A 16,590-nucleotide genomic window follows, 5' to 3' on the forward strand; every position below is an offset into this window, starting at 1 on the left:
CAGCCTCCTGTGGTGGATACAACAGCCAGAGAGTATGATTACTAGATCTGTGAATGGAATAAATAACGAGGGTTACAGTGAGACCAGGAACCATTCCATAATCTGATTTCAATTACACAAGTGACTCCTGATATCAAACAGTTTTTATAATATCATCCCGTGTGTAAAAAAAAACATTACATTTACATAATGTAAACACACCAATGTAATCGAATGGCCACAGTGTTTTAAATTGAAGCGTGTAATGAGCAATACATAAGAGTGCTGTATTGTAACAGTCAGGTCTGCCGGGTCGAGTAAAACAGCGTATTCCAGAGATATGGAGGGAGTAACCAGTAAGATAGTCATACATAAAGCCTGCTTTAATCTGATCCTCATCAAATCTTTCCCCCAAAATATTTGCTCTTCTACAAATGTCATTATTTGACCGTCACAAACATTATTTTACAACTGATGATGCTTGATACGCCACCAAAATGTTAACCTGTTGGGGATGGGGGCGCTGTTTAGACTATTTATGCTAATTGGGTAATTTTTGAAACGGCTTCCCACAAAATCCTTGATCGTACAATATGCATATTATTATTATTATTGGATAGAAAACAGTCTATAGTTTCTATAGGAGTTGAAATTTTGTCTCTAAGTGGAACAGAGCCCATTCTACAGCAATTTCCCTGACATGGATTCAGATTTCAGAAATGTTGGCCACTGTTCTGAAGTCAGTTAAAAAGGCACTGATATTGCTATGACTGTACGGACACTTCTTACGTCTTCCCCTGGATGCCTTTACGTGATGACGATTCCAATGGGGTCGATTGCGCGTTCACAGGCCCTATAAATCAAAAAACCCTGTAGCTAGCAAGTCTTTTCTTGGTGCGTCACGCGCGTGGAGGACACCGACCCTCTCCTGTTCCAAGCGTTAGTTTAGCCTGTTATATTTCTCCGGTCATCTTTTCACTCGTTATAGGAGTTAAAAACATCATAAGGCAGTTAATTTAAAGCGTTTTATAGCAATTTATATCCGTTTAGTGCGATTTTGGGACATTTATTTCTTTAACGCTGTGAATAGGTGGGCACGCTTTCAGTTCATCCCGAACGCAGTTGGCATTTCCACATGGCAAGAGGACAGCTTTCCACCAAAAGACGATTCCTCCCAAGAAAGGATCCTTTGCCCAAGATACTGATGGAAGAACAGCTCAAGGTAGGACATTTTTATTATGATAAATCGTGTTTCTGTCGAAACATTTTAGTGGCTTAGGACGCCATGTTTTTTGACGTAGCTTCGCTTGGCGCAAACTGTATTGAAAAGTAAGGATAAATTAAAAAATGTAATACCGCAATTGTATTAAGAATTAAATTGTCTATCAATCCCTGTCCACCCTATATTTTTTAGTCACGTTTATGAGTATTTATGTATAAGAGTAGATCACTGTCTAAGTGGCGCAAGGACATTTTCTGACCAGCTTGTCTACATTTCACATTGTCTAACCATGATTTTGGTGGCTAAATATAAACATTTTTGATCAAACTGTATATGCATGTTGTAATGTGATGTTACAGGAGTGTCATCGGAAGAATTCTGAGAAGGTTAGTGAAAAAATTAATATCTTTTGGCGATGTTGACTTTTATCGCTCACTTTGGCTAGAATCAATGCTGGGCTGCTATGTGCTATGTGCTATGCTAATATAACGATTTATTGTGTTTTCGCTGTAAGACACTTAGAAAATCTGAAATATTGTCTGTATTCACAGGATCTGTGTCTTTCGATTCGTGTATGCTGTGTATTTTTACGAAATGTTTGATGATTAGTAAGTAGGTAAACACGTTGCTCTAAGTAGTTTTTCTATTCCATTTGTGACGGTGGGTGCAATTGTAACCTATGCCATCTACCTGAAATATGCACTTTTTTCTAACAAAACCTATCCCATACCATAAATATGTTATCAGACTGTCATCTAATGAGTTGTTTTGTTGGTTAGGGGCTATAAATATCTTAGTTTAGCCGAATTGGTGATGGCTACTGGTGTTGGTGGACAAATAAAAGATGGTGGATTATGCTAATGTGTTTTTAGGTAATAGATGTACATCTTTACATATTGTGTCTTCCCTGTAAAACATTTAAAAAATCGGACATGTTGACTGGATTCACAAGATCTGTGTCTTTCATTAGCTGTATTGGACTTTAATGTGTGAAAGTTAAATATTTAAAAAAAAATATTTTTTGGGAATTTCGCGGCACTGGTTTTTCAGTGGGGGGGGGGGGGGGTGTGCCGCTAGCGCCACGCTGATCCTAGACAGGTTTTAATGAAATTGAGCAACGATTACTCCATCAAACTAATCAAAACATTTATTTTTGTAGAGAAAGAACAATGGTATTCTAGGTTTCTAGGTTTTCTGGAATGCAGGTTTGTTTGAGTAGCACCATGGGTATTCTCTATTGGAAGCAAGCATCAGCAGAAGGCCCAAAAACAGCAACACAAACCACGTTCGTTTTTATATCCTAATTAGCCACGGTTTATAAATAGCATGGCAAATGAAGGCAAATCTCTGGTTTTGGCCCGGTTGTGATTGCCCTCCGACAACATCTCTCCATCCTCCTCTCCGTGCAAGAGGAAAACAAACTCATACGCTGCTGCTATATGAAAGAAAACAAGGGACAGGAAAAAAACATGTGGTTGTAGCCAAAGTGGCGAGCCAAGCATTGTGAGTGTACAATACGGAATATAGGTGATCCCTGAGAGCTGGCGCTAAGCAGGCCTAATCCTGTTGACAGAGAATGGGCACAGGGAGTCATGCCAGGGCCGCATTGAGCTGTGGCTGTATGGAACACCAGGGGGAATTACTCACCATGGCAAGGGTGGTCCTCCACCACCACAAGCCTGACTGAGCCCGCCCACGACTGGGCTGCCAGCAGGTACCAGCGGCACTGGGGTGGGCATGCCAGCCAGCCACCTAGGGTTCTCCCTTAGCCCCCCCCACCCTCCTTCCTCCTCACCCACTCTGAGCCCTGCTCCAGGCCAAGCCTCCTATATTGCTCCAGCTTGGAAACTGGCTTGGGACTTCCTATAGGACTTAGTGGTGGTGACATGTTGGTGTCCCCGAAACGGTGGCCCCAATTAGGAGGGCACTGAGGGCTTAGCAAAAGATTAGCCAACGGTGTAGGGGAGGGGGGTGGGGAGGGGAGGGGAGAAAGCCTCCGTCAACACGTGTCATCACTGTTACTCCGTGTCAGGTAGCAGCGACAATAGAGACAAAGAAACCTGCTGGAATCTCATCTCTCTTCTTTAGGTTCGATTGATATTATAGGCAGAAACACGAAAGACTGACTACTAGAGGGTGAGTCTAAGACGTCTAAGAGACAGTCTGGCATTGTTCCTCAAAGTGCACGTGTCACTCCTAATTCCTTTAGCTCTGACTAGCAGCACGTCTGTCTTAACGCTGCTGCAGTGAGGTTGACTGGATCTCAGCTCAGATTCTCCTAAGGCATTACAAGAAGTGTCATCGTTTTAATGCGATGATCTAGATTAGGGGCGATCTAGAGTAGAAATGCACAAAGGGAGATATTATTAACTCTCTTCAGTACTTTAGCTTTCTGAGTTTCCCCCCTCCCCCATCTCTCCACCTCCTTTTCCCTTAAACTATAGAATAGAGGTCGACCGATTATGATTTTTCAACGCCGATACCGCTACCGATTATTGGGGGACCAAAAAAAGCCGATACCGATTAATCGGACGATTTATTTGTAATAATGACAATTACAACAATACTGAATGAACACTTATTTTAACTTAATATAATACATCAATAAAATCAATTTAGCCTCAAATAAATAATGAAACATGTTCAATTTGGTTTAAATAATGCAAAAACAAAGTGTTGGAGAAGAAAGTAAAAGTGCAATATGTGCCATGTAAGAAAGCTAACGTTTAAGTTCCTTGCTCAGAACATGAGAACATATGAAAGCTGGTGGTTCCTTTTAACATGAGTCTTCAATATTCCCAGGTTAAGAAGTTTTAGGTTGTAGTTATTACAGGAATTATAGGACTATTTCTCTCTATACCATTTGTATTTCATATACCTTTGACTATTGGATGTTCTTATAGGCACTTTAGTATTGCCAGTGTAACAGTATAGCTTCCATCCCTCTCCTCGCCCCTACCTGGGCTCGAACCAGGAACACATCGACAACAGCCACCCTTGAAGCAGCTTACCCATGCAGAGCAAGTCTCAGAGCGAGTGACATTTGAAACGCTATTAGCGCGCACCCCGCTAACTAGCTAGCCATTTCACATCAGTTACACCAGCCTAATCTCGGGAGTTGATAGGCTTGAAGTCATAAACAGCGCAATGCTTGAAGCACAGGGAAGAGCTGCTGGCAAAACGCACGAAAGTGCTGTTTGAATGAATGCTTACGAGCCTGCTGGTGCCTACCACCGCTCAGTCAGACTGCTCTATCAAATATCAAATCATAGACTTAATTATAACATAATAACACACAGAAATACGAGCCTTAGGTCATTAATATGGTCGAATCCGGAAACAAAACGTTTATTCTTTCAGTGAAATACGGAACCGTTCCAGATTTTATCTAACGGGTGGCATCCATAAATATTAATATTCCTGTTACATTGCACAACCTTCAACGTTATGTCATAATTACGTAAAATTTGGGCAAATTTGTTCGCAACGAGCCAGGCGGCCCAAACTGTTGCATATACCTTGACTCTGCGTGCAATGAACGCAAGAGAAATGACACAATTTCACCTGGTTAATATTGCATGCTAACCTGGATTTCTTTTAGCTAAATATCCAGGTTTAAAAATATGTTCTTCTGTGTATTGATTTTACAAAAGGCATTGATGTTTATGGTTAGGTACAGTCGTGCAACGATTGTGATTTATTCGCAAATGCGCTTTTGTTAAATCATCCCCCGTTTGGCAAAGTTGGCTGTCTTTGTTAGGAAGAAATAGTCTTCACACAGTTCGCAACAAGCCAGGCGGCCCAAACTGCTGCATATACCCTGACTCTGTTGCAAGAGAAGTGACACCATTTCCCTAGTTAAAAGAAATTCATGTTTGCAGGCAATATTAACTAAATATGCAGATTTAAAAATATATACTTGTGTATTGATTTTAAGAAAGGCATCGCTGTTTATGGTTAGGTACACATTGGAGCAATGACAGTACCTTTTTCGCGAATGCACACCGCATCAATTATATGCAAAGCAGGACACGCTAGATAAACTAGTAATATCATCAACCATGTGTAGTTAACTAGTGATTATGATTGATTGTTTTTTTTCTAAGTTTAATGCTAGCTATCAACTTACCTTGGCTTCTTACTGCATTCGCGTAACATTCAGGCTCCTTGTGGAGTGCAATTTAAAGTTAACTGTTGGTTGCAAGATTGAATCCCCGAGCTGACAAGGTAAAAATCAAGGTAAAAATCTGTTGTTCTGCCCCTGAACAAGGCAGTTAACCCACCGTTCATAGGCCGTCATTGAAAATAAGAATGTGTTCTTAACTGACTTGCCTAGTTAAATAAAGGTGTAAAAAAATAAATATATATATATAAAAAAAGATATATTTTAAAAATCGGCCAAATCGGTGTCCAGAAATACCGATTTCTGATTGTCATGAAAACTTGAAATCGGCCCTAATTAATCGGCCATTACGATTAATTGGTCGACCTCTACTATAGAATATTCGACGGTTAATCAGGTTAGCAGGGCTATGTAGTGGAACGCCTCTTGTTGAGACCACCAGGCACCTCTTTGTGTCCATTGGGATGGAGTGATATGGACATAGAGGGAGGGACACCTTTGGGGCGCATTAATCATCCCTCCATCCCTCCTTCCATCCCTCCATCCCTCCAGCTCTCCTTTATGAAATGTGTCCTGATGACCTAATAGATTGGAAGGTAAAGGCCAGCCGTCCCACTCCACTGCATCCAAGAAGAGAGCTGGGACAGGTAACGTTACCATGCACATGCACACACACACGCAAATACATACACTGATATACTCACATAGATATGGAAATACACACGCACACACACACACACACACACACAGGCGCACACACACAAGTGTACTACAGTGTCGGCCTCTTGCACTGTGGGCATCTTGCCCTGTCATAGGAATCACATTGGAGCATTTCCCACCATGGCCTATTACAGTATGGTGCGGATTTCAGTGGAGCTTCCCCAAAACTGTTCCACATCACAGGCTACATGTCACAGCCCCAGCCAGCCGTCAAGTCAATGGGGGTAGAGGTCTCTGGCAAGAGCCAGAGAGAGATGGACAAATCCCATTTTCAGTGTGTTGTCTAATGCTAACAGGTTTATCTCTGCCCCAGAAAAAGGCAGAACATTTCAGGTTGCGTTTCTTCATGCGATCTGCATGGCTGATGCTATGGCCATGTAGAAAACCCCACTACAGAGGAGAATAAGGCCGAAGGCATGGCTTTAGACCAGCAATGATGTCCATACACTTTGCAGGGGAGGATTCAGTCAGGGGATGTACACACTGTGTTGGGGCTTACATGGGATGATTACAGTGTGATAATAAGGGTATGGGTCAGTCCATTATGTAATAGCCAAGGTACAATATCAATAGGTATCCCACATCACATTGGTAATTACTAACACCAAGCAGTGAGCTATGATTCTGAGCCAAGGGTTTATGCTCATAAAGGCTCACTGTGTATTCTGATATCACTTGTCTGATCACAATAAATATGATAGACATAAATCAAACTATAGTGTAAGTGTTGTGTATCGAGTACATGTGTTGTTTGTGTTTGTGTGTGCACGCGCGCGCACGTGTGCAGCCCCAGGCCCAGCAGCTGTGAGCAGATGTCATTGTAAGTGAGCAGGGAGTTGGGAGAGAGAGAAATGTGCTGGGCCAACCCTCTAATTTACGCATGAGTGGAGCTGCACCACCGATATTTACATTTAAATTGATGTTTCAGATACTTAATTAAAGACGAGGACTGGGCTCTTCTGGTCGACGGCAGCTTCTTCCTCATCCTCCTCGCTGGAGCTCACAGACCGCTCACTGGAACCCAAACCCGGCAGTATATTCCACCGGCACCCAGGCCAGCTAATGACAATAGCTCCTGTTCCTGTCTGTTCCGTTCTCTCTATGATCATTTCAGAGTACATTACTGAACACACAATGCCCCCTGGTGGCTTGCTATACTCAACCAGAACTCACCACAACATCAGAACTCTTCCTGTACTCCAGCCAGTACTCATAAAGTTACACAACATCAGAACTCTTCCTGTACTCCAGCCAGTACTCATAAAGTTACACAACATCAGAACTCTTCCTGCATGTATAGTCTCGCTGTGACAGCCAGTTGCCCTGATAACACTGTCAGCTCACTCTACTCAGCTAACCCACTCTGAAGACACTGTGTAGCTCTGGAGGCTGTAGTCTTAAACTGGGTCTGTTCTGGCAGGCTGTTTTGGAGCTGTCCTCATCAGACATATATGAATACACCGCTGTTTCTCCTGTACTTTCTGTCTTGGGCCCCTGAAGCAACATTTATTTATATTTAAAATATTATATTGCCACTCCTGGCTGTTAAAAAAACAAACACACCCAATGAGGGAAGGGAGTTAGGCTTTGTCTGAGTAATGGTGGGGGAGACTAGTCTAGGATAGCACTACACCACTATATAGTATTATGAGGGGCTCTGATGGGGCCAGGGCCGTACTGCAGAGGCACTCCACTCCTGATGAAACCACCCTCCCAGCATGCTCCTCTCCTCTCTCCCCTGCCCCTGGACCCTCAGAGGGGCCGCCTAGCCACTTGTAGGACACACCCCTCCATCACCACCACTTCCTCCCAAACAGCATTCTAATAGATTTTAAAAGAGGGTTATTAACATTACCTGCTAATTATGTTAAGGACCTAATTAGGGAAAGAGAAAAAAAATATTTTTTTTGTCTAATTAGGTTTTGTCTCTAAGTACGGCCTGATAACCAAGGGAATGCTGCCTGCATGGAGATCTCCATAGAAATGAGAGTGCAATGAGCCAGGGAGAGAGGCTCCTCTCCTTCGGAAAAGAAGTTAACCCTTTAAGTCGGAGACTTGACTCTATTAACAGCGGAGCTGGCAGAGGGCAATTACCAGCCAAATGGTTTATTTAGGACGTGTTCATCTGGGAGTGGGAGCTGCATCATTCAGCGCGTTAATAACTCAATACAGGGCTTCATTACCGATTACAGTCACTGGATGGTAATACCTTCCTGATAGCCAACTGAAGCCTGATGCTATCAGCCCCGCTGCTGAATTATAAGGAATGAGACCTAATTTTTCAGCCGCTCGGCTCGTTCCCCTGCTGTTTCCTCCACTCAAGTGCTACCCAGTGGGTGTGCTGCCACAGTCACTTCACTGGGGTTCTAGGCTAAGGCATGGGCATGGGCATGGGAAGAGACAACGTACTAGACAACTACTCAGCCACAGTAAAAAAGGGAGATATCAGATCCACTTTACAGAAACATCATTACTGAAAAGAGAGAATGAAGATTTCCGCTGAGGCATTCAACTACACCTCCAGAAAAATCCAATGAAATACCACAGAAATACTGAATCAGATTCTGGTAGAGGTAGAGCACTGTAGTGGAATTTACAGTCACGAAGGATACCGACCTGTTTAAAACCTGACTGATGCTACTTCACAGGGCGTTGTCAGGGCTCTCAGCATCATCACAGGGAATGGCAGGGTGTACACTCTTAGAAAAAGGGTTTCAAAAGGGTTCTTTGGTTGTCCCCATAGAATAACCATTTTTGGTTCCAAGTAGACCCTTTTGGGTTCCATGTACAGTTCATTCGGAAAGTATTCAGAACCCTTCACTTTTTCAATTTTGTTACATTACAGCCTTATTCTAAAATGGATTAAATCATTTTCTCCCCTCATCAATCTACACACAATACCGCATATTGACAAAGGAAAACACCGTTTTTTTGTGGCAAATTTATAAAATAAAATAAACTGAAAAATCACATGTACATAAGTATTCAGACCATTTACTCAGTACTTTGTTGAAGCACCTTTAGCAGAAATTACAACCTTGAGTCTTCTTGGGTATGACGCTACAAGTTTGGCACACCTGTATTTGAGTTTCTACAATTCTCTGCAGATCCTCTCAAGCTCTGTCAGGTTGGATGGGGAGTGTCGCAAGTCCGGGCCACTCAAGGACATTCAGAGACTTGTCCCGAAGCCACTCCTGCGTTGTCTTGGCTGTGTGCTTGAACGCTTGAACACTGTGTGCCTGAACACTCTTGAGCAGGTTTGCTCCGTTCATTTTTCCTCTCGATACGGACTAGTCTCCCAGTCCCTGACGCTAAAAACATCCCCACGGCATGATGCTGCCACCACCATGCTTCACAGTAGGGATGGTATTGGCCAGGTGATGAGCGGTGCCTGGTTTCCTCCAGACGTTACGCTTGGCATTCAAGTCAAAGAGTTCAATCTTGGTCTCATCAGCTTGTTTTGTGTGTGCCTTTCCAAATAACGTCCAATCAATTCAATTTAAAACAGGTGGACTCCAATCAAGTTACAGAAAGATCTCAAGGATAATCCATTTTCAAAAATGTAAAAAAAACAGTTTTCGCTTTCTTTGACATTATGGGGTATTGTGTGTAGACTGATGAGGAGGAAAAATTATTTGATCCATTTTAGAATAAGGCTGTAACATAACAAAATGTGGAGGGGTCTGAATACTTTCAGAATGCACTGTATATACAACCCTCTGTGGTAGAACCCAAAAAGGGTTCTTCCAAGGGTTCTCCTATGGGGACAGCCAAAGAACCCTTTAGGTTCAAGATAGCAACTTTTTTTCTGAGAGTGTAGGGGAGCATAGCAGAGTCCAATGCCACATCCTGGCACTAGGTCTGAGGTCAAAGGTCAGTAGATGAGGTGTGCCCTCGTTGCATAGCCAGGCACATGAAGAGTTAAAAGATGCCCGATAGTGATGGAGAAATGGCGGTGCAAAGAGGGGGCAGAAAACAGGGTTTGCATGTCATCTCTGGTTACCACCACGCTAAAGGTAGCCTAGTGAAGGGCCCTGGCAACAACCCGCTTCCTGTGTGATTACATGTTTAATTTACTTCACATCTAAAAAAATAAATTTAAAAAAAGGTCTACTATGACAGAGCCAATTTGTAGTGATCCCCGTATGGGTGAAACCTCTCTCCCTACAAGCCCTAATGGAATCTCAATGAACCCCCAAGCCGCTGGGTCTGCCGGAGGCAGACAGCCCCGCCATTACAGCCAAGGACCCTCCTTCACCCGCTGCACGCCTCTCACTCACTCCTGTTATTATCACTTCAACCATCCTGGGTAAAGAGCCAGGAGGTCTGAGGGGGGAGAAACAGTACCAAAGGGAGGGAGGTTACCATCACTTACAGCCATGTAACTTGACATTCTCCAGATCCAGTTGGCTAGGGGAGGGGGGCCAAATAGCAGCTTTCTAAATTGAAGAAGCCGGACACTGTGTTTAAAGTCATAGCTGATCGTAGAGGAGCGCTGATGTCCAATTTTATTTTGAAACCTTGATTCATAAATAGACAGAGAAGGCATGGATATATTTAACATAGGTGTCTATCTGGCTGTCAATTTAAAGTGTCTCATTTTCACCTTACAGGGAAGAGAGAAAAAAAACTTGGTCCTTGAGTTGAAATTATTCAAATTATATGAATGTTCCATATCTTGGGAAATTGCAAATGAAATTGGTGTGCTGCCATTGAAGGTTGTGCTGTTATCTCTTGTTCAGAAACATTGGGTCGTTAAGTGTTCTGCCGTTTGAAAGCCGTGAGCATATGTCCAAACAAATCAAACATAAAAGATCCAAATTAATGACTATCAGCAAAATAGAAGCAATAGAGGATAAATTCAATGCAATATAAGCAAATGTTTAACATTCAAATGGAACCTGACCTTGTAAAGTTGATGGGACCGTATGATTCTCTGCATTAAAATATTATTCAATAACATCCATTAACAATCATTTGTTTACGGTCACCTTCAATGTAAAAAAAAACACAAAAAAACATGTATGCAAAGTATGTCTGCATTTGCAGAGGTTCTTATTTTTCTCCATGTCCTTGGTTTAATCGAATGGCAAACTCCAACACTATGAAATGAAAATAATCAAACCCACAACCCTGGTCTTGTAAGCCAGTAGATGCTTTCTTTCCCAAACTTGCTACCTAGACAGGTGTCCTCTCCTCTCTCTCTGCAGTAAGGTTAACATGACCCATCCCTGCAGGAGTGTGGTCTAGGGTCTAGCCTACGGTGAGAATGTTTACTGTTTTGCCGAGCCCAGCCTGACCCCGGCCGGGGGAGACACAAGATAAATTTGACAGCTAATGTAAAAATAACAGCCAATCATAAATCAGGGAAGCAGACGTGAGTCGATGATGAGAGTTAATCAATACGGGCTTGACTTTGTCATTGTGTGAAATGGCACTCCATTTATTAACAGGGGACTCTGAGGAGAAAAATTATTCACATTAGAGTATGCACGGTGAAGAGAGGTGAGGGGGAGGGTGGGGCTGAGGGTGCTTAGTCACTGCTACAGCCAGCTGCCAAGCGAGGCCTTCCCGCCCTGCCCAGACTGGCCCAATACAATACAATAATCAAAATACAGTATAGTCTCTTACTAATCTTTTTTTTGTGATCGACAAATTGGTAGTTACAGTCTTGTCCCATCGCTGCAACTCCCCTACGGACTCAGGAGAGGCGAAGGTCAAGAGCCATGCGTCCTCCGAAACACAACCCTGCCAAGCCGCACTGCTTCTTGACACTCTGCTCACTTAACCCGGAAGCCAGGTGCACCAATGTGGAAACACTGTCCAGCTGGCGACCGAAGTCAGCTTGCAGGTGCCCGGCCGGCCACAAGGAGTCACTGGAGCGTGATGAGACATGGAAATCCCGGCCGGCCAAACCCTCCCCTAACCCGGATGACGCTGGGCCAATTGTATGCCGCCTCATGAGTCTCCTGGTCACGGCCGGCTGTGTCACAGCCTGGGATCGATCCCGGGGCTGTAGTGATGCCTCAAGCACTACGATGCAGTGCCTTAGACCGTTGTGCCACTCGGGAGGCCCTGTCTCTTACTAATCTTGATGAGAAATTACTATGTTGATTGTCGTGAACATTTCCTATCCAAAGGAAATACTTTGGTCACTTCACTCTACTAATGTCATGCAGCAAATTATTTCAAGATCTTTCATGGTTTTTGTGCACTTCATCAAGCTGTATCAGTTCTGCTGTAATGCCTCCAGGGTTTCAGTACACGTGGCATATAAAAAGGCGAACAACAACACTGAGTAGGTTCCACATCTAAACTGTCTAAGTTGAGTAAAATTGCTCTTTTGGAGTGGAGAGGCTGAGACAAAGGCTCAGGCAGAGACAGAAGCAAAGACAGAAGCAGAGACAGAGGATGAGACAAAGACAAAGGCTCAGGCAGAGACAGAAGCAGAGGCTGAGACAGAAGCAGAGGCAGAGACAGTAGCAAAAACAGAGCTGAGACAGAGGCTGAGACTGAGTTTCAGGCAGAGACGGGTGCAGAGACAGAAGCAGAAGCAGAGACAGAGGCTCAGGGAGAGGCAGAGACTCAGAGTATGAGAGAGGTTGAGACAGGCTGAGACAGAGGCTGAGACAGAGGCTCAGGCTGAGACAGAAGCAGACAGAGGCTGAGACAGAAGCAGAGGCTGAGACAGAAGCAGAGACAGAGGCTGAAACAAAGGCAGAGACAAAGTCTCAGGCAGAGACAGAAGCAGAGGCAGAAGCAGAGACTGAGACAGAAGCAAAGACAGAGACTGAGACAGGGCTGAGGCAAAGTCTCAGGCATAGACAGAGACAGAGGCTGAGACAGAGGCTCAGGCAGAGGCAGAGACTCAGAGTATGAGAGAGGCTGAGACAGAGGCTGAGACAGCGGTATAGGGGTAGGAGTAGAGAAAGCTCTTCAGTGCGAGTGTGTGAACGAGCGGACAGACTGGCGGGTGGGAGAGGTGGCTGATTTGAGTGGGTCTGGCTGGTCTACTCTGGGGAAATTGGGCCCTGAGAGTGGAGTTGTGATTTACTCTGGGCCCCTGGCTGGTTTGTCTGTCTGGCTGATGAGCTCCAGGCTCCTAGCTGCTGGGGCCCACGCCACCAGGGGATTGGGTCTGACCAATATGTTCCCTTCCAGTCTAAAGGACAAGGCTAATATGCTACAGGAACCCTGGCCACGTGCTCGCTCTTCTTCTTCATTTAAAGTCCCTCTCTATCTCTACCTCCTTCGCTCACTATCTATCTCACTCTCTCTCCCATTGCTTTTCTTCCTCTTCACATCAGACCTTCTCTATCCTGCGCTCACTCCCTCTCTCTCTCTTTACCACGCTCCCTCCTGATATCAGGACCTCTTTTTCCATTTTGTCTCCTCTCCCCTCGTCTTGCGCCCCCCTCCCTCTCCACCTCTTTCTCTCCCCTCCTTCCCCCCTCTCTCTCTCCCGCTCTCCTGCTACTTCCCAGTGCTGCAGTCATTTTTCCTCACCCAAGGCTCATTGCCAGGTCCGGGGGAATGTATGGCTTTATTTGTACGGCGCTGGAGTCTTATTGGATTCCTATTGCTCTGGAACAGGAGAAACACATTCCAGATTCATCAAGGGACAATTTAATTCAGAATTCATGAAGTGTGCATCCGTCAAGGTGCCGGCTCCAAGATGCCCTGTATGTTCCCCCTGTGCTTCTTCTCTATGGTGCATCCCACTCCATCAGTTCCTCCAGGCCCATTTCCCTCCCTGATTAGAAAATACCCAGTGATTTCCTGATGTGGCTCTAAAAAGATCTCACCTATCTCATAAGGTCTTTCTCCTGCTTTAGATCCAGACACCAATCTACTGGGGAAGGGAGACTGGACACCAAGTTTAATAACCTTCACTCACCATACATTCTTCAGACTATAGAATTACCCAGGTTTCTACCACTGCCCTCCAAGGTGAGAATCTCGTTTCAGCTCTCTAATGGGTGCTCTGTGCAGATTTATCTGGCTAATATTTGGGCATACATACACTGAACAAAAATATAAATGCAACATGTAAAGTGTTGGTCCCATGTTTCATGAGCTGAAATAAAAGATCCCAGTCATTTTCCATACACACCAAAATAAATTATTTATGTCTTTAATAAGGCCCTTTTGTGGGGAAAAACGAATTCTGTCTGTGCCTGGCTCCCCATTGGGTGGGTCTGGCTCCCAAGTGGCCCTATGCCCTCCCATGGCTGCGCCTTGCCCAGTCATGTGAAATCCATAGATTAGAGCCTAGTGAATTTATTTAAATTGCTGATTTCATTATGAACTGTAACTCTTTGAAATTGTTGCATGTTGTACTTATATTTTTGTCCGCAGGAGAGCAAGGAATTCCAGTTGGCACAGTCGTTTATTATAAGTCCCAACCCACCAACAACAGGCGGGGAAAATCACGAAACACACGGAGGAGAAACCTCTACTCCTAATACAGTACCAACGGTACAACAACTGGGAGGAAAAAATCCCTGTGGTGCAAACACGCACCCCTAACAGAGCTAACAGAGCAAAATAATCCCGCACAAAGACTAGCAGGCAGCGGAGGTTAATAAACCCACCGAAATTAACTAATCAGACACAGGTGATAACAAAAACAGACACACAAACGAAAAGGAAAAATGGATCGGTGGCAGCTAGTAGGCCGCCCGAACAGGGAGAGGAGCCACCTTCGGTGGAAGTCGTGACACACGGGGGTGGCAGCATCATGTTGTGGGGGTGCTTTGCTGCAGGAGGGACTGGTGCACTTCACAAAATAGATGGCATCATGAGGTAGGAATATTGTGGATATATTGAAGCAACATCTCAATATATCAGTCAGGAAGTTAAAGCTTGGTCGCAAATGGATCTTCCAAATGGACAATGACCCCAAGCATACTTCCAAAGTTGTGGCAAAATGGCTTAAGGACAACAAAGTCAAGGTATTGGAGTGGCCATCACAAAACCCTGACCTCAATCCTATAGAAAATATGTTGGCAGAACTGAAAAAGCATGTGCGAGCAAGGAGCCCTACAAACCTAACTCAGTTACACCAGCTCTGAAAGGAGGAATTGGCCAAAATTCACCCACCTTATTGTGGGAAGCTTGTGGAAGGCTACCCAAAATGTTTGACCCAAGTTAAACAATTTAAAGGCAATGCTACCAAATACTAATTGAGTGTATGTAAACTTCTGACCCACTGGGAATGTGATGAAAGAAATAAAAGCTGAAATAAATCATTCTCTCTACTGTTATTCTGACATTTCACATTCTTAAAATAAAGTAGTGATCCTAACTGACCTAAGACAGGGAATTTTTACTTGGATTAAATGTCAAGAATTGTGAAAAACTGAGTTTAAATGTATTTGGCTAAGGTATATGTAAACTTCCTACTTTAACTGTATTTGAATAACATTACGTAATCTTAGTGACAGACAAGAACCCTAAACCCTGGTTCTACTTCCGGCGCCGACCGAGATGGCCGCCTCGCTTCGCGTTCCTTGGAAAATATGCAGGATTTTGTTTTTTTATGTGTTATTTCTTACATTGGTACCCCAGGTGATCTTAGGTTTCATTACATACAGTCGGGAGGAACTACTGAATATACGATTAACGTCAACTAACCATCGTTCCTACCAGGAATATGACTTTCCCGAAACAGATCCAGTGGTTTGCCTTCCACCCAATACAATGGATCTGATCCCAGCCGGGGACCCTATGCGACGCCGTAAAAGGGGCAAACGTAGCGGTCTCCTGGTCAGGCTTCGGAGACGGGCACATCGCGCTCCACTCCCTAGCATACTACTCGCCAATGTCCAGTCTCTTGACAATAAGGTTGATGAAATCCGAGCACGGGTAACATTCCAGAGAGACATCAGGGATTGCAACGTGCTCTGCTTCACGGAAACATGGCTAACTCAAAAGACGCTAACGGAGTCGGTGCAGCCAGCTGGTTTCTTCACGCATCGCGCCGACAGAAACAAACATCTTTCTGGTAAGAAGAGGGGCGGGGGGGTATGCCTTATGATTAACGAGACGTGGTGTGATCATCATAACAACACACAGGAACTCAAGTCATTCTGTTCACCTGATCTAGAACTCCTCACAATCAAATGTCGACCGCATTATCTACCAAGGGAATTCTCTTCGATCATAATCACAGCCGTATATATTCCCCCCCAAGCAGACACATCGATGGCCCTGAACGAACTCTATCTGACTCTTTGTAAACTGGAAACCACACACCCTGAGGCTGCATTCATCGTAGCTGGGGATTTTAACAAGGCTAATCTAAAAACAAAACTCCCTAAATTCTATCAGCATATCGATTGTGCTACCAGGGCTGGTAAAACCCCGGATCATTGTTATACTAACTTCCGCGACGCATATAAGGCCCTCCCCCGCCCTCCTTTCGGAAAAGCTGACCACGACTCCATTTTGTTGATTCCAGCCTACAAACAGAAACTAAAACAACAAGCTCCCGCGCTCAGGTCTGTTCAACGCTGGTCCGACCAATCTGATTCCACGCTTCAAG

The sequence above is a fragment of the Salvelinus fontinalis genome, chromosome 24 (genome assembly GCF_029448725.1).
Source record: "Salvelinus fontinalis isolate EN_2023a chromosome 24, ASM2944872v1, whole genome shotgun sequence".
NCBI lineage: Eukaryota > Metazoa > Chordata > Actinopteri > Salmoniformes > Salmonidae > Salvelinus > Salvelinus fontinalis.